Source organism: Otolemur garnettii, unplaced genomic scaffold, assembly GCF_000181295.1.
Source record: "Otolemur garnettii isolate 467f Iridium unplaced genomic scaffold, OtoGar3 scaffold00072, whole genome shotgun sequence".
Taxonomy (NCBI): domain Eukaryota; kingdom Metazoa; phylum Chordata; class Mammalia; order Primates; family Galagidae; genus Otolemur; species Otolemur garnettii.
The window spans coordinates 9,889,977-9,909,038 of record NW_003852467.1 but is presented as its reverse complement, the minus strand read 5'-3'; positions in this window follow the sequence as shown (position 1 = coordinate 9,909,038).

Genomic DNA, 19,062 nt, shown 5'->3' with positions numbered 1-19,062 from the left:
CTTTATTTATCTTTTTGCAGTTTTTGGCCGGGGCTGGCTTTGAACCCTCCATCTTCAGTATATGGGGCCAGTGCTCTAATCCTTTGAGCCACAGGTCCAACCCCTACTTTATTATTTTTATTGATTAATTATTAACTAATTAATAATTAATAAAATAAATAATTTATTATTTTTATTTAATTAAGTCTGATTAGACTTGCGCTGAAGCAATTTATTTTGATCCTGAACATTGCACTATTGCAGAGGTCCATTAACTCTTTCAGGATGTTGTGGAATCAGTGGGGAAATCGCTAATGGCTACTGGCACAGGTGAGTGCCATGGGCACCAAATTATGCACGGCAGCAGCAATTTCCTAAAAGACCTGTGATTTCTTAGTGGTTAAAAAGCTTGACTGTCTAGGCAGATATTTGAGGGGTCTCGCTCTTGCTCAGGCTGGTCTCAAACCCCTGAGCTCAGCCAATCCACCTGCCTTGGCCTCCCAGAGTGCTAGGATTACAGGTGTGACCTACTACGTCCGGCCCTATTTCTGATTTTTGTCCCATTTGATGACAAGATTTCTCTTTGTGCCTTCCAGTTGCTTGGTATCTTTCATGACATATCATAGTTCATGGGAAAATGTTTGCATCTGACACTAATACTCAAGCACTTTTATTAGGTACACTATTATTACTTGTAATTCCCTCACAGTTTTACATTTTAGTTAGATTCTCCCTGTGCCAAAATCATTCTTTGTTAATGACTTAGGCCCTGGAGACACATTCGAGCTTTTTAACCACTAAGAAATCACAGGTCTTTTAGGAAATTGCTGCTGCCGTGCATAATTTGGTGCCCATGGCACTCACCTGTGCCAGTAGCCATTAGCGATTTCCCTACTGATTCCACAACATCCTGAAAGAGTTAATGGACCTCTGCAATAGTGCATTGTTCAGGATCAAAATAAATTGTTTCATTGCAAGTCTAATCAGATTTAATTTATTAATTCTTAACTTATTAATTATTAATTAATCAATAAAAATAATAAATAGGGGTAGGACCTGTGGCTCAAAGGATTAGGGCACTGGCCCCATATACTGAAGGTGGCGGGTTCAAAGCCAGCCCGGGCCAAAAACTGCAAAAAAATAAATAAATAAAGTAAGAGAGTCATTGGCATTTCAGTTTATCTGATACCAATGAAGAGGATGTTTCTGAATGAGATTAACATTTAAATTGGTGAACTGAAGGCCTGAATAGAACAAAAAGGCTGACCCTTCTGAGAATAAAAGGGAACTCTGCCTACCTTCCTACTTGAGCTGGATTGATCTTTTCTGGCCTTCAAATTAAAGCTGAAACATCAGCTTTCCTTGATCTCGAACCTGCTCACTTTCCAACTGGAACTTACAGTGTTGGCTTTCCCAGTTCTCAGAACTCAGATTTAATCTGATATTATACCATTGCCTCTTCTGGGTCTCCAAATTGCCAGTTGTAGGTCTTGGTGCTTCTTGGCCTCTATAATTACATGAGCCAATTCCTTATCACATATGTATAAGCTTATATATACACACAACACATATATATTTGTGTATACACACATACATATCCTACTGTTCTGGATTTCTGGAAAATCTTGACTAATACAAAGACTTTCTATGGACCTATTTTAAAGAAAATTTCTCTTGGGTAAATACATAGGAATGAGATTGCTGGGTCATGATAAATCCATGTTTCATGATGATATTTTACTAAGAAGTTTTTTTTTTTTTTTCAAAATGGCTATACTATTTTATCACTCTGCTAGCAATGTAAGAGAAATGTAGTTACTTCACATCCTTGTAAAAATTTAATATTTTCAGTTTTGTTGATTTTTATTAATTCTTGTGAATGTGTCACTGTGGTTTAAAATTCCCCCAGGGTTACTGACATTGAGCACTTTTCATGCTCAATAATTGACCATTGTTAAAGAAAATATGGTGTTTTTCCTTTTTTTCTTTCTTTCTTTCCTTCCTCCTTTCCTCCCTTCCTCCCTTTTTCCCTCCTTCCCTCCCTTCCTTCCTTCTTTCTTTCTTTTTTTGGGGGGTGGGGGTTAAAGTGCAGTGGCATTATCATCACTCACTTCAACCCCAAACTCCTGAGCTCAAGTGCAAGCAATCCCCCTACCTCAGCTTCCTGAGTAGCTGGGACTACAGGTGCATGCCACTATGCCTGGCTAAGTATTTTATGTTTTGTAGAGAGAAGAATCTCCCTATGTTGTTTAGGCTGGTCTCAAACTCCTAGCATCAAGTGATCTTCCTGCTTGGACCTCCTAAAATGCTCCATTATAGGTGTGAGCCACTGTGTCTGATCAGAAAAATATATGCTAAAGTAAAAAATATATAAAGAAAATATATGTTAAGAGAAATGTTTGTTAAGTGTCTCTTCAAATCTTTTACTCAATTTAAAATCTTATCTGTTCCTTTAATATTGGGCTAAACTTTTACTTTATGTTTTCTAGATAGACCACTTTTGTCAAATGTATGATTTGCAAACACTTTCTTTGGTTCTGTGTCTGGTAATTTATTTTTCTTAACCACGTTTATTTAAGAACAGGATTCTATTTTGTCTATTTTTTTCCTTTTGTGGACTATGTTTTGGGAGTAGTTCTGTTTAAGAATCTTTGCCAAAGCCAATGTGACAAACCTTTTATCCTGTTTGCTTCAAGAGTTCTTAAATCTTGGCTGGGCATAGTGGCTCACGCCTGTAATCTTAGCACTCTGGAGGGCTGAGACAGGTGGACTGTTTGAGCTCAGGAGTTTGAGACGAGCCTGAGCTAGAGCAGACACTGTCAGGCATTATGGTGGGCTACTGTAGTCCCAGCTACTTGGGAGTCTGAGGCAAGAGGATAACTTGAGCCCAAGAGTTTGAGGTTGCTGTGAGCTATGACACCATGACACTCTTCCAATGGTGACAAAGTGAGACTCTGTCTCAAAAAAAAAAAAAAAAAAGAGTTCTTATGTCTTTACCTTGCATGTAGGTTTATACTTCATTTTAAGCTAAATTTTGTGTATGATGTTAAGAGTTGAAGTTATTTTAAAAATCCTGTAGATATACCATTGTTACAGTGATATTCATTAAAAAGAGTATTCTTCTCCTATTGGATTACCTTAATACCAATGTCAAAAGCCACTTGGCCATATATATGTGGGTCTATTTCTGAAATCTTGATTTTGTTTCATTGATCTAAATCTCTTCTGTTACACCAATACCTCCATGTACTATATTTTAGCATTACAGTGAGTCTTGAATCAGGTAGTGCAAGTTTCACAGTTGTTCTTCTTTTTCAAAGCCATTTTAGCTATTGCAGATTCTTTTTATTTTCATATAGTTGTTATAATCAGCCTATTGATTTGACTGAAATCTCACTGAATCTATAAACCAATCTGGAAAGAACTGACATCTTAACCTGAAATCTTCTAATTTCATGAATATTATATGTACTTGTGTGTTCCTTAATGTAATCTCAGCAATATTTTGTAATTTCTCAGTGTGCACACCTTGTATATGTTTTATTAAATGTACTTACAGTTTATATTTTTGAATTATTAAAATTTGAGTTTAAAAATTTGTCTCATAAATATTCACTTCCATTTTCTAAAAGTACAAGTAATTTTGTGTATTACTATTATAAATTGCAACCTTGAAAAATGTTACTATTAATTGTTGTTAACATTTTGTAGATCTTAATTTTCCACATACATAATCAGATCATCTGCAAACAAAGACAGTTTCGCTTTTTTGAATCAAATTATATGCCTTTTATTTATTTATCCATAAATGAATAGTTTGATTTTATCTTTTTGCATTATATAGAACTTCTAGTCCAATGTTGAATATAATGGCAGTAAGTACATATTTTAAAGGTAGTTACTGTTGAAAAATTGGTGTGGGAAGAGAGGAAAAAGAGTGAGAAGTTAAAAGCTAATTAATTTCACTGTTGTTCATAGTTATGTACCAATATATACTGTCTAAAGAGAGTAAAACCTAAGAATATTATATAAATGGATTGGTTTAGTAGTAACCAACAAAACAAAGATTATTTTTCAAAGTCCTAAATATTGAAGGAACTGTAAAACACTAATCATATTTAAATGAATACAAATGGATATAACTCACCTATTTTTTTTAAGTTTAGGACTAAAACAAAAAGCAAACCTAACTCTACTGTATCGAATATATAAAGGGTGTCCATTAAGTTCGTGTGCGATTTTAAATGGCACACTATTTTAAATTGCACATGAACTTTATGGGCACCGTGTGTGTGTGTGTGTGTGTATAATATACAAATGATTGAAAATGAATTGATGGACAAGAGAAATTAATTAGAAAAAAATATGTAAAATTAAAAAACCAAGGCTGCTTAAAATAATAAAGTAAATTGTTATCTCACTTAGAAAAGAAAGAACAAGAATTAAAACAAAATAAGAAAAAACTAGAGTCAACCAGAGTCACTAAGGGAATTTTAAAAAAATCACTCACAAACTATTTTATGCAGTCCTATGCAAAATTCTAAATAAAATGGATAATTCTGTAGAAAAATAAAATCTACAAGAAACATCAGCAGAAGAGAAAGTTGAAACAGATAATTTCCCCAGATAATTGGATAAATTTGTAAATAAAATAATGTCCTCCTCTCTGTGAATAACACCAAACCCAAATGATTTCTCATGAAATCCTACCAAATCCACAGAGAACAGATAATTCTGATGGTAATTCGCCTATTCATGAGTATATAAAAAGCAGGCATATATTAAAATTATTCTCAAGTATAAAAGATATTATGTCCCTAATCTGAGAAAAAGCACAAAAAAAGGAAAACCACAGAAAATTCTCATTCATCTCCCACTGATGCATCTCATTGATGCAATTTAATGCAAATTCATATGACTGATCTCCAAAGATGTTGAAAACACAGTTTGACTAGATTCAAAACTATTCCTTTTAAAACAAAATAAACAATAATGCAGCACCTGTGGCTCAGTGAGTAGGGCACTGGCCCCATATACCGAGGGTGGTGTGTTCAAACCTGGCCCTGGCCAAACTGCAACAAAAAGATAGCCAGAGTTTGTGGTGGGAGCCTGTAGTCCCAGCTACTCGGGAGGCTGAGACAAGAGGATCACCAAAGCCCAAGAGCTGGAGGTTGCTATGAGCTGTCATGCCACATCACTCTACTAAGGGCAACAAAGTAAGGCTCTGTCTCTAAAAAAATAAACAAAATAAAATACCTTGATAAAATAGCATTCAACAGACCCTTCATTTAAATGACTTAAATACAGATGCTTCTTGACTTACCATGAGGTTATGTCCTGATAAACCCATCATAAATGGAAAATATTGGAAGTGAAAAATGTGTTTTGTACACCTAATCTATGGAACATTGTATTATATCGTAACTTATATTAAACATTCTCAGAACACTTATTTTGCCTAGAGTTGGGCAAAATTTTCTAACACAAAGCTTATAATAAAAGTACTATTTATAATCAGAATATGGTTTCTACCTTATGTGTATTGCTTTCACAACATCATAAAGTTGAATCATTCTAAGTCAAGCGTTGTCTGTGAGTTTAATAATGTTGAGCAAACATTTTATTTGATTATGATGCATTGCTGGTGTTCCCATTAAATCAAGGAGAACACTAAATTCTCCCTACCACAACTGCTATTTAACATTATTTAAGATGCATTTACCAGTGAGATTAACATGAGAAAGAAATAACAATGCTGAATGAAAAGGCAAAAATATTTCATATAGCAGGCAATAAGAAAGCGTACCTGGAATCCCAGGAAAATGTTCTGAAAAGCAATAGAAAAAATTATTTGGACATAAAATTAGTCTTGAGAAATTAATAGACATCTACAAAAATCCATTGAAAGTAAAATTTAAAAAGACTTCGAAAGAAATCAATCTAAAATAAAACTGTAGGTTTTCTGAAGAATGTAAGTAGAACAGAATAAATGGAAAAACATATCAGATTTTAGGTAGGAGGATTCAACAATATAAAGGTGTTGATTCTCCCTAAAGTTAATTTATTAGGTAATAAATTTATAAATAATAAATTAACATAATATCAAATACTAACTGGTTTGGTGTTTTTGTTCTGTTTTCTAAAATTGAGCAATTATGGTTGAAAGTTCATATGGGAAATGAAGTAGATGAAAACAGGTAGAAAATCATTGTAAAAGAAAATGAATGAAGGAATATTAGACCTACATGAAATTAAAATATAGCATAACATGTTAATTGTTTTTGAGACAGTGTTACTTTGTCACCCTCAGTAGAGTGATGTGACATCATAGCTCACAGCAACCTTGAACTCTTGGGATCAAGCGATCCTCTTGCCTCAGCCTCCCAAGTAGCTAGGACTACAGGTGCCTGCCACAATGCCCAGTTATTTTTAGAGATGAAGTCTTTGCTCCTTCTTAGGCCAGTCCTGAACTCCTGAGCTCAGACAATAAACCCACCTCAGCCATCCAGAGTACTAGAATACAGGCGTGAGCCACCATGCCTGGCCTAACATGTTTATACTTAAAACCATGTTTTAATTCAATATAAATAGAGAAAGCAATGGACTAACACTCAAAGTTCAGAAATAGGGTTAAAAAAAGTATAGAAGCATAAAAAAAGTAGCATCTACAGGTCAGTGAGTAAAAGTAAATTTTTAAAATAAATCTTGTTTGGATAACTAAAAGCCATTTCAAGGAAAACGATAAGTTTTGGATCTATCTCTCAAGGTATATACCAGGATAAACTCCAATTGGATTAAAGTTTCAAATAATGATGATAAAAGACTCAACTGTAACATTTTTGTAACACAGACACAAGAATAACCTTCTTAATATATAAAAATCCTCTAGAAATAAAAAATAATAAGACCAGCAATGCAATAGAAAAATGAGCAAAAATATGAATCAATGATTATTAGAAAAATAAATGAGTGATACTTAAAAATAGAAAATAATTTTAAGATTTTTTTACTTATAATTAAAAAAAAATGAAAACACTCCCTACAGAGAAGCCTTTCCTTACCTATCATTTTCCAAATTTTTAAGAAAATATTATTGGTGAGGCTGTGGGAAAACAGAATTCTCATATATTACTGGTAAGAATTGAAAATGGCGCAACTCCTGTGCAGAGAAATCCAACATTATTTATCAAAATACAAGTATAATTTGTACTCTTTGACTCCAGATTCCCTCTTCTGGGTATTTATCTTACAAAAATGAATGCACATTCTAAATGATATATGAACAGGATCACTCCTTGAGGCATTGTTATAACAAACAACTGAAAACAAACCATGTGTATATCAATGGGAAATTGATTGAATAACATAGGCTACCTGTACATAATGGAATATTATGCATCTGTAGCAAGAATAAGGATAGCCTTTATGTAGCAGGATACAGAGACCTTCAACAATGTTTTAAAGTTAAAAAAGAAGAAATATTGCCTAGTTTTCTGTGCTACCATTTTTTTAAAGAAATTAAGCTTGTTAATATGTTTTCATATTTACATGTATTTGCATAAAATACTGGGAGGAGAAGAAAAATATCTAATAACAATATTTATCAGTACACAGTAGAGTAGAATGGCTTGGGAGGGATGGGATGGTAACAAGACTCCCAAGCATGCATTTTATATGATTTTGGATCATATAAATATATTACTAACTCAGAATTTTCTTAAATGATAAAAAAATAATTAACAGGATTATGTCCCTGCTCTCCACTTTTGAAGGATCATTTTACATAATAGTTTAAATTGATTTTTCTGCTTGGTTTTAGATGATAGGGTTACTTGGGAGGCAAAGGAAATTTTTGCTGGATACTTTGGATATAAGAGGCTTATATATTTCCCAATCATAAGATAAGAGTGAATTATTAATTATTTTCTCTACTTCTTTGTGGGTAACAGAATCCCTTGTTTATTTCACATATTATTGGAGACCGGGGTGAACTAGTGGAAAACTGAATTTGTAACAGTTTGGAAGATAAAATTTGTTTAATTTTCTGCTAGGAAGAACATGGGAAAAAAACATTTTTATTCCAGCAGTAATTACAGTATAATTCAGTGAGTTACCTGTCTACTAGCTTTGCTAGAATATATTAAATTTATCTGGCAACAGAAAAGCAGGTAATAAAAATTTATTTTGTCAATTTAATTTTTAAATACAAAAGATGTAAGCACATTTATTTCTTCACTGCTACGGACTTAATTCTATAAATAACAGAACTATATTCACATTTATTAACAATTTTATAGACTGTTGATAGACCATTGCCTGATACATCCATCTGTTATGTATTCTAGGTATATTTTTATTGTAAATTCAGCCAAATTCTCTCTCTCTCTCTCTCTCTCTATGTGTGTGTGTGTGTGTGTGTGTGTGTGTGTATAACATACATTTATTTTTTTTGAGACAGAGTCTCACTTTCTCACCCTCAGTACAGTGCTATGGCATCGTAGCTCACAGCAACCTCAAACTCTTGGACTCAAGCCATTCTTTTGCCTCAGCCTCCCAAGTAGCTGGGACTACAGGCACCTGCCACAACACCCGGCTATTTTTAGAGACAGGGTCTCACTCTTACTTAGACTCGTCTCAGACCTGTGAGCACAGGCAATCCACCCACCTCAGCCTCCCAGAGTGCTAAGATTACAGGCCTGAGCCACTGCACCTGGCCCTATCTATATTTTTAAATGGGAAAAAAACAAATCACATTTTACCCAAAAGAAATGATCTATATGACTTTACCGTAAGTAAACATATACACCCTGCTTCTGAGAAAATGGAGTAATAGCTTGCAAATTTATATTTAACTCTAATTATTAAGAAAATAAAATATTAACATTGGTATAGTATTCATATCAAATGTTGCATCTAGAGTCTATGTTTGCAATTCCATATTTATAATTCTTTTTCTAAAAATAAGAGACATGGCTTGGCACCTGTGGCTCAAGTGGCTAAGGCACCAGCCACATACACCTAAGGTGGCGGGTTCGAATCCAGCCCAGACCTGCCAAACAACAAAGACGGCTGCAACCAAAAAATAGCCAGGCATTGTGGTGGGCACCTGTGGTCCCAGCTACTTGGGAGGCAGAAGTGGGAGACTCGCTTGAGCCCAGGAGTTGGAGGTTGCTGTGAGCTGTGATGCCACAGCACTCTACCCAGGGGGACAGCTTGAGGCTCTGTCTCAAAAAAAAAAAAAAAGAGACATAATAGGTTATAGCACATACTGATTGCAGGACAGAAAGATTCTATCCAGAAGGGCAAACTACATAGTCCAAGTTAGAATGTTTAGCTGAATCTTTCAACAGCCCAGTAAGATGCATCCCCTGTGACAGTTAAGTTGGTCAGATGTCGGAAAACACAATCAAATACTAATCTCATTTCCAAAGGATATGCAAACTGTGTGAGGGATGCATTCTCCGTCAAATATACTTCAAATGCTTTTTAAGTATTATGATAGAATCTTAGATTAGCAATCCCCAAAAGGAGGCTGCATTGAGAGCTAATAGTAGCTGGAAGGGGAGTTTTATTTTTTTGCACCTAAGAACAGATTTATTTTCACTAATTATAAATAATAAATTTGACCCTACATTTGCCAGCTAAATGTAGATGCTGGCATTTTAACAAAATAATATATTTATAGTTTAAGTCTTCATTTTTGTATTTTAAGTTTTATAAATGTCTAAATGATTCCATTAATATAAATGGTTTATTCTTTCCATTGATAACATAGCTATCTTTGAAAATAACAAGGGGGAAGGAGGGAATGAGCTAGCAATCTATCTTAAATGTTTCACATTATCTAAATCAAGATAGCTACACCCCCTTGTTTGCGTACCCTATTCAGTGTAACACAAGCTTGACGACTTATATCACAACATAGAGCAAAACTCACCCTCTATTTTCCATGTTCCAGTGCCCTTCAAAGCAATTCTCTGCATTCCCCCCATAATACATTTTCTCAGAGACAGCTAAGTGATTATTCTCTCCTTTGTCAGTTCTTATAACCTCTTTACTTGCCTTTTAATCTGAATGACATTTGAGAAATCAGTTCTTAGCAACTCTTTCTTTCTTCAGACTAATTTATACTCCTACTCAAGACTCAAAATTCTGTAGTCCCTTTCTTTATGACATTAGCTAACGTCAATTATATATCTACTATGTGCCAGTAATGAAATATGTATTGTCTAATGTATTTTTTAAAACATATATACATTTTTATTTTTGAGACAGAGTCTTGCTCTGTTGCCCTGTGTCAAGTGCAGTGGCATTATGGCTCACAGAAGCCTCAAACTCCTGGGTTCAAGTAATCCTCTTGCCTCAGTCTCCCAAATAGCTGGGAGGCCTGTGCCACAAGCCTGGCTAGTTTTTTTTTTTTCTATTTTAATAGGGATGGGGTCGCACTCTTGCTCAAGCTGGTCTTGAACTCCTAAGGTCAAGCAATCCACAGCCTTGGCCTCCCAGAGTGCTAAGATTATAGGTGTGAACCACTGTGCCCTGTCTTGCTTTATATTATTGTATTGATTCATATAAGCAAATATTATAGAGGGGAAATCATATATAGAATCAAGGTTGAACATCCTTTCATGATAATCCTCCCATAAAAATAGGTATAGAAGGATATTTACACAACATAAAGGCCATTTATGAAAATGCCAGTTAGCAATCAATGGGGAAAAACTGGAAGCTTTTCCTCTAAGATTCTATGTAAAGCAAGGATACTAACTCTTGGCATTTCTATTCAGCATAGCACTGAAAGGACTAACAAAAGGAATCAGGCAAGAAAATGGAATAAAAGCCATTCAAATCAGAAAGGCAAAAGTAAAAGTTCCCTGTTTGCAGATGACATGATCCGATAGAGAAAACCCTAAGTGTGTTAATGCCCTAATAATCAAAAATGCAACACACACACAGGCAATCTAGTGTATTATACTAGTCCATTTCAGCTCTTGTAAGTTGTTTCCCTAACTCCCCACACCTTTGGAATCTCTCCCTCTTCTGAAGCTTTATGGATTATAAAAGTTTTTATAGCACACTTGATAATAAACACGTTATTAGAGTGACTTCTCTTTGGGATGTGAATGGATTTATGCATTTATTTGCAAGACTCTGATCTTACTCACACTGTATTCTTAGTCTCCTTTTCTGAAACCATCCTTAAAGTGTATTTAGAAGCCATATTGACAGATATAAATGGTGGCCCCTAGAGGCCACAAAGATGTTCAGACCAGGTTTATTGAAAGGGGAGGGTGACCTGCCTGGGCAGTGCAAAAATGGTGTCTGCACTGGGTATGGGGGTGGTGGTGGCAATTAGAAACCTCTTTTATATGGTGCTGTAGGGGGTAGGCAAATTCCACAGCTTCCCTGGAAAGGTAGAGTCTTTTGGTCGAACTTCTCAGGGGTTGGGCTAGCCAGATTCTTTGTGTCTTTGTCTTAAGAGGAGAGGAAGGGGGGGTGGGGAAAGGGTTTGTGTGTGGTTGCATTAGGCCCCCCAACACATATTAGAAAAACATATGTTTGTAGAAAGGGGGATTATGGCTCGGTGCCTCTGGCTCAAGCGGCTAAGGCGCCAGCCACATACACCTAAGGTGGCGGGTTCGAATCCCCAGCCTGAGCCCGCCAAACAACAATGATGGCTGCAACCCAAAAACGGCCAGGCGTTGTGGTGGGCGCCTGTAGTCCCAGCTACTTGGGAGGCTGAGGCAGGAGACTCGCTTGAGCCCAGGAGTTGGAGGTTGCTGTGAGCGTGATGCCATGGCACTCTACCCAGGGGGGATAGCTTGAGGCTCCGTCTCAAAAAAAAAAAAAAGAAAGGGGGGGTTATAAACAATGGAAATATTAAAGGATATGGAGGTAGGAGGGGGTGGATGCTGAGAAATTACCTAATGCGTATAATGAATGTTATTCAGGTGATGGGTATCCTAAAAGCCCTGACTTGACCACTGCACAATCTATGCATGTAACAAAATTGTGCATGTGCCCATAAATTTATACAAATAAGAAAAGAAAATCAGCTGTGTTACTTCATAGCTTTGGCTTGTATTTTACTAGTATTAAAAAGGGCCATAGAAATCATGTATTCTAGCCCCTTTCTTTGCATTTTACAAAAACTGAATCCAAACAACCAAATCCTACTAATCACCTCTTTTCCCATCAAATAGATTCATTCATTTTGAAAGTACTTCGTGATTTCTGAAAAACAATATTCTCCAGTAAAACTGGACTGGAAAACTTAGTTAAGCTTGGGGGCTGAAGTAGGGATCTCCTGACTCAGCCTAAATATAAATCTTGGAATTGAATATTCATGAAAGTGGGTGGGTTGGGAGATGGGCACAGGGAGTGAAAGTAGGAAGAAAAACAAATTAACAGAGAGTTGAAGAGACCTGAAGGGCAGTGAGTCTATGTATCAAATGGTACATGGACAAGAATGCCACGTCTAGTTGACACACAAATTCAGTGGTGAAAGAGAGAGCCGGGAAGGATGGGTACCACTTCTAAGGTAAATCCTGGACTCTATCCAATCTTGCTTGCTTCGTGTTATCAAGAGATTCAAGAGTGCCCACTATGCCTGAGCACTGAGACAAAAGAGAGAGCAAGCGACAAGAGGGTGTCTCACATGTGAGCCTGACTCTGCCCCATAATGAAACGTGGCTTGCCACATTTTAAAGTCAGAAGGATCACATTAGAACTAAAGGTAGAAATATTCTAAAAGCAGAGAAGAGCAGAAATTTCTTTCTGCATGTAAATGAGAGAAGGAATTCTGGCACCACTCCCAATAATATATGTTTGGAAAACATAACTTTGGTTACTTTTAAAACAAGAGTGCTTAACTCTCTGTTGGCGAGAGTAAAAATTCTATTAATTATACCAAATTCTTTTGTATTTTCTTTTTATATCTTTATTTCCCTCATTACCATCAGTATCTATCTACCTTAAACACCCTTAGAAATAAGGTTTTGTTTTTCATTTAAATTATATGAATATTTCTAATAAGAGGCACAAATATCTGGTTTTCTCTGTTCAATACTTGCTTTACAAAATGCATAATTAATAAGTGATAAAATCAAAGATGGTATAGTTTTCCAAAGTATATTTTTATTTTTCTTGAAAGATGCAATTTCTGTAAGTCACAGAATTACGCAACTGACCACAGATATGTCACGTATATATCACATACATATATATCACATATCTATACATATATAGGTATTACATGTCTGTTTGTTGCATTGTGTATATATGCATGTATACACACACACATCTCAAGACCTCAAACTTTCACAAACGCTGTATTTTTAATTTGAAGAGATAAAAATAGAGTCGGAGGGCTGCCTTCAGCTTTTATGACAGGTGGTAGTCATTCATTCTTTGGAAATATCGATACATTTTTGGCATAATTAAAAGAAAAACAAATAGAGTAATTATAATGAAATGACTGCTATTTTCTATCTATGCAGATGCTTCTCTTTCTAACTTTAAAATGATTCACATCCTCCTGGGACAGGGCAACAATTAGGCTTGCTGAGTAGATTGGAAACAAAATGTAAAGACAGGATGGTGCTAAATAGAGAAGTACTGGATAAAATAGCAGCTCTGGACAGATGAAAAGTTGAGCAGCAGTAGAGAACACGAGAACTAAAAGGATTCTTTCCTGTCTATTTGGGCTACTCTCTTAAAAACAGGAACCCGGATTGTTCCAGACCTTCTGAACTCATCTGAAATGATGTTCAAAACATTCACTTTGCATAATGCTTCCTTATTTTCAATCACAATATATCTATTTAATGAATTCTGAATGACCGAAGTCCATGCTTGGTGTTATTTGCGCTCTGAAATATGTCACCAACCACGGGGCTTGCAAAGTAAGAGGATGGTAACAGGAGACTTGGTCAGTTTCTGTGGGTCAAATGGTATGTCTCCTACTTTCTACCACACATGCATATTAAGAGAGGGGTCAGCGGATTTTTTTATTCAATTGTAGGAGTAATTCAGCTTCTCACATTCTGGATGAAATCTAAAAGTACGTTAGAGTGGCACTGAAAGCAAAATAGTGTCCATTGTGCAGCAGCCAAATTTAATCCCACGTGGATGACAGTAAATTGGGACTTCCTAATAGAACTGGAAATTTCGGCCAGCAAAAATCTAAGAATTCTGATTACAAATTTAAAATATTAATACAGGAAAAAATAAACACTATAACATTAAAAGTACTAAAAACAAATATTGAAATATTAAAGCACTGAAAACAAATATTAGAATATACTATGATCTGGGCTTAATTAGATAAGATGCTTATGTAACTTATAAACAGCCTCAGGTGCTAGAAGCAGCTGAAGTCCCATAAGCATCTGAAATGCATCATATTTGAAATGAAAGCAGAATTCATCCCTTCAAATTCCACCCCATTCTGTCCTTTCAATACTCTCTGAATCAGGGTCACACAGGGCAGACAGATGGCTGACACAGTGGTGTACTTTCTCTTTCCTTCGTAGCTTTTATCTAATAAGATCAATGGCATTTACAGGCACTCAACAGTGAATGCAATATATCTCCTGAATTTCCTCCTCTGTGCTGCCACTGTCATTAAGGTCCAGACTATATCATCTTTTATCTGCACCATGATGATACCCACTTATTTGGTTCTTACACTTATTTTCAACAACTCTTTACTTGGCATCTACTCTGTACTCTCCACCAAAAGCTATAGCTATAAAAAGGAATCAAAAGCAGTACCTACTTTCAAGTAATTTATTCTTGAGTAGATACATAGAAATATATCAGCAGCATTAGATACAAGTTTGTAAAAACAGTCCTTGCAGATAGAATGTGAGAAATTGTTGAAATTTAATTAGTTTCCAATCATCTAGCCTTAACTCTCTCCAATTTATTTCCCACCCTGAGAGAAATAATTATAAAATGCGAATCCTATCAGGTAATCCTTTGACAAAATTGTTTATCTATACATTATCTACTAGTTAAAATTCAACTTCTTCTCTATATACCTTTATAGGAAAACAGCCATTCTCAAAGTGTGGCTGGGGACATCAGGAGGGGGTGTCTCTGACACTCTCTTAGTGGATATGCAGGTCAAAATTATTTTCATAATAAACATAACATGTTATTTGTTTTTTTCAGTCTTGTTCTCTCACAAAGATATAATCCAATTTCCAGACACTGCATAAGGTGTGATATTCCAACAGATTGCATGAAAAAGCAGATATGATAATCCAGATGTCTTCTATTAAACCAGACAATAAAAAACATGCAAAATTGTACAACAATGCTAATCTCCTTATTAAATTTGTTTTGTTTGGAAAAATAATTATCTTTCATAAAATATATCATTTATGTTAGCATGCAGGGATTTATTATTGTTTTAAATAAATTAATGAATATTTAAATATTTCTCAGCTTTAATTTCTAGTATGACAAATACCAATAGCTATAACACATAAACACGAGCCTTTTGGGATTCTCAGTCATTTTTTAGAGTGCGAAGAGGTCCTGAGATCAAAAAATTTGAGAAATACTGCAACCAAGCACACCAAGTTAGGAACTGGCCTTGTCTCATCCTGACGCTTACTCTATGCTCTAACCATAGCAAGATTTTCCTTTTTGCAGATATTGTCATGCTCTTTCCTTGCTCCTGTCACAGACCACAGGTTAACCTCTACCTGCTCCCTATCTTGCTGGATCCTGCACAGAAGGGGAACGAAAGCAAAACGGGGCTGAGCCCTAGGAACATGGATATTAGACACAGTTCTCATTAGCTGGCTGTGTGAGGCTCCACTGTTCTTCCTTTAAATTTGTGCTTAAATGTCTTTCTTGGAAACTAATCCAAATGTTAGGTCCACCTCAAAACACTATCGCCTGTCACCCTGCTTTCTCAAGACACTCTGATAACTCAATTAGCATATAGTTTGCTATTTTAATAGGTTATAAAGGAAATTGTTCAAGAATATGGAGAACACTTTTTCCCTCTTTTGTTTACAAATGACAGTCTTGAGTTCCTGGGGTTCCTAGAAATTTGAATAGGCATTTCTAAAATCTATGAAGCAAATCTATCCATCTATCTATCCATCTATCTATCTATCTATCTATCTATCTATCTATCTATTTTTAGAGACAGGTTCTTGCTCTCTTCCCCAGGCTGCAGTGCAGTGGCTTGCTGTAACTTTGAATTCCTGGGCTCAAGGATCCTCTGGCCTTGATCTCCCAAAGTGCTGAGATTACAGACATGAACCAGGTCTAGGAAGCAAATTTAAATGTAAGTTTTGCCTTATGAAATCTACACAGAAAATTTTCTGCTAATCTCGGTATCCGTTTCACTTTATGATCATTACTGGTTTACAAGTCTGTCTCCCTCCCTGGAGTGTTATTTCCATGTTGGCAGATGACAAGCCCATTACAAAAGGGAGGTAATAGAACATTTTAGAAATGATTTTGTCTTGAGTCCCTAAACCCAGTGAGGCAATCAAATAAGGGATCCTTTATCTTTCTTTCTCTGACATTTTCAGAATCAGGCTGTTATGTTGCTGGTCTCCAAGAGTAGCTATGGTAAGGCCCTGGGATAATCGAGTGGCAATGGAAAGTTTCATCTAAAAAATTTCCCCTTAGATTAAGGAAATACCTTCTAGGGAAATTAAGTCATGTCTTAGAATGAACTACTTTAATTTTTTTATCAAACTGCTTTTGATTTAATAGCTTGAGTACAAATGATAGTGTTCTGGGTTATCCTGTTCTCCCAAGCTTCATATACTTACAGGCCTGGTTGAATGAATACATTGCTAATCACAACAAGCTTTGATGCCACTAGGACCTCTAGTCTGCTGATGCTATTATATTTACCCTCTCTATCTCCCTCCTCAAGTCCAGAATTCGTTTGTAACATAGAGAAATTCTATGAACTGTTATTATAATAATTTCCTTGTGTAAAATCTAAGCTCCTTTGCCCTCCCCCAAACTCTATCATCTTGATCTAGCAAAATAATTCAGAATTTACTTGACTCCAGTTATTTGTCTGTTCTATTCCTGACTTAAGCATCTGAAATGGTTAGAGAAAAACAAATAATAATGTTGTCTCACTATACGTGTGCCGCACGAAATCACAAGTGGACTTCTCTGCTTCCAGGCAACAAATCTCCATTTCCCTATTGGACTTATTTGCTCGTTCTGAGTTGGCTGTTCCAAACCTTCGTCTGCCTCAAAGTTCCAGCACGGCTTCAGTCATAGCTCATTTCTGTGCCTTCTTTATTCACTTCAGGAATGGAAGCAATTAGACCATGCACATTCGGTCACCAACAATTATAGCAGCTGCTTGCCTCTGCACCAAACATTTTGTCTCCCCTCCTGTTACAACTCCTCTACCTTGGGTGTTGAATCCTATACTTTCTCCCCTGTTTAAGACTTTCTCCCTGACACTTCCTCTATCTCCTCTGCATTACAGCTTTCCCCCTCACTGTGGAATCACTGTCATAGCATAGAACATGACATGACTCTGAGTTTTAATTTTTTTTAATTTTTATTTATTTATTTATTTGATTACATCATAACTGTGTACATTAATGCATTTATGGGGTACAATGTGCTGATTTTATATACAATTTGGAATACTTACATCAAACTGGTTAACATAGCCTTCGATTCACTTAACTATTTGTTGTGTTAAGACATTTATACTCTACTCTTAGTAGATTTGACATGTACCCTTGCATTATGCACAATAGGTGAGGTCCCATTCAATCCTGCAATTCCTCTACTAGGTATATATCCAGATGACCAAAAATTATTTTACAAAAAAGATATTTGCTCCAGAATGTTTATTGCAGACTCTGAGTTAAAAAAAAAAATTCTTGGCCCAGGTGGTGCCTGTGGCTCAAAGGAGTAGGGCACTGGCCCCTATACCAGAGGTGGTGGGTTCAAACCCAGCCCCAGCCAAAAACTGCAAAAAAAAAAAAAAAAAAATTCTTGGCCCTATTGGCCCTCGTTATCCCTCCAGTTCTCTTCTCTTTGCCATAAAACTCCTTATCAGAGCTGTTTGTACCCACTTTTTTTGCTTCTCTTTCCTTTCTCTTTCTAAATGTTTCTGGCCAAGGATTTGTTCTCATATTTCCTATAACAGAGTTTCAATAAGTTGCTAGTTGCCCCCCCCACCCCCGTTACCAAATCCAATGGTCAGTTCTCAGACCTTACCTTTCTCTCTCGGCACAATTTGGTACAGCTGATCACTTCCTCCTTTGTGAAATAGTTTCTACACTTTCTTCATACTCTCATGATTTTCTCCTACATAACTGGCTATTCCTTCTGCTCCATATGGTTGTTTTTCTCTGTTTCTTCCTAAAATAACTGTTGGAGTTTTCCAGTGCCCAGTTCTCAGGTCTTTGGTTTTCTCACTGTATGTTCACTCCCTAGGTGATCTTCATTATTCTCAGTGACTAATGACTTCCCATTTTCTATCTATATTTATAATCCTTCCTGTAAACTCCAGACATGTGCACCCAATTGCCAACTTAATGCTTCTATTTTCTCAATGTTTAGTGGGCATTTTGATATAAATAAACACTTGATATAAATAAACAGAACTCTTAATTCCCCATCCTCTTCCCTAACCTTCATTCTAGTAAATGGCATCACCATTAACCCACCATTCCTGCCAAATACTTAGGAGTTATCATTGGTTCCTCTGTGGCCCCCAGAAGCCAGATGGGCTTACATTTGCCCTTCTATTTCTTCTCCCTTCCCTACCTGATTCAGTGGGAAGCACCAGGAGAGCAGAGAGGGCTCCCTGGCTACCTCACTAGGGGTTCCTGGAGGGATGGCTAATATTTCTACACCCCTGGTTTTAGGTTTTTGATAACTGCTCTTAATCCTCCACATTTTTAGGCTTAGGGTTATAATGTCATCCTATTCATAGTGGTACTGAGGTCCCAATATTTCCCCTGTGAGCTTCCTACAGCCTGTTCTTACCTTTGTAGAAATCCTACTTCTTCTTCTTCTTCTTCTTCTTTCTTCTTCTTCTTTCTTTTTTTTTTTTTTTTTTTT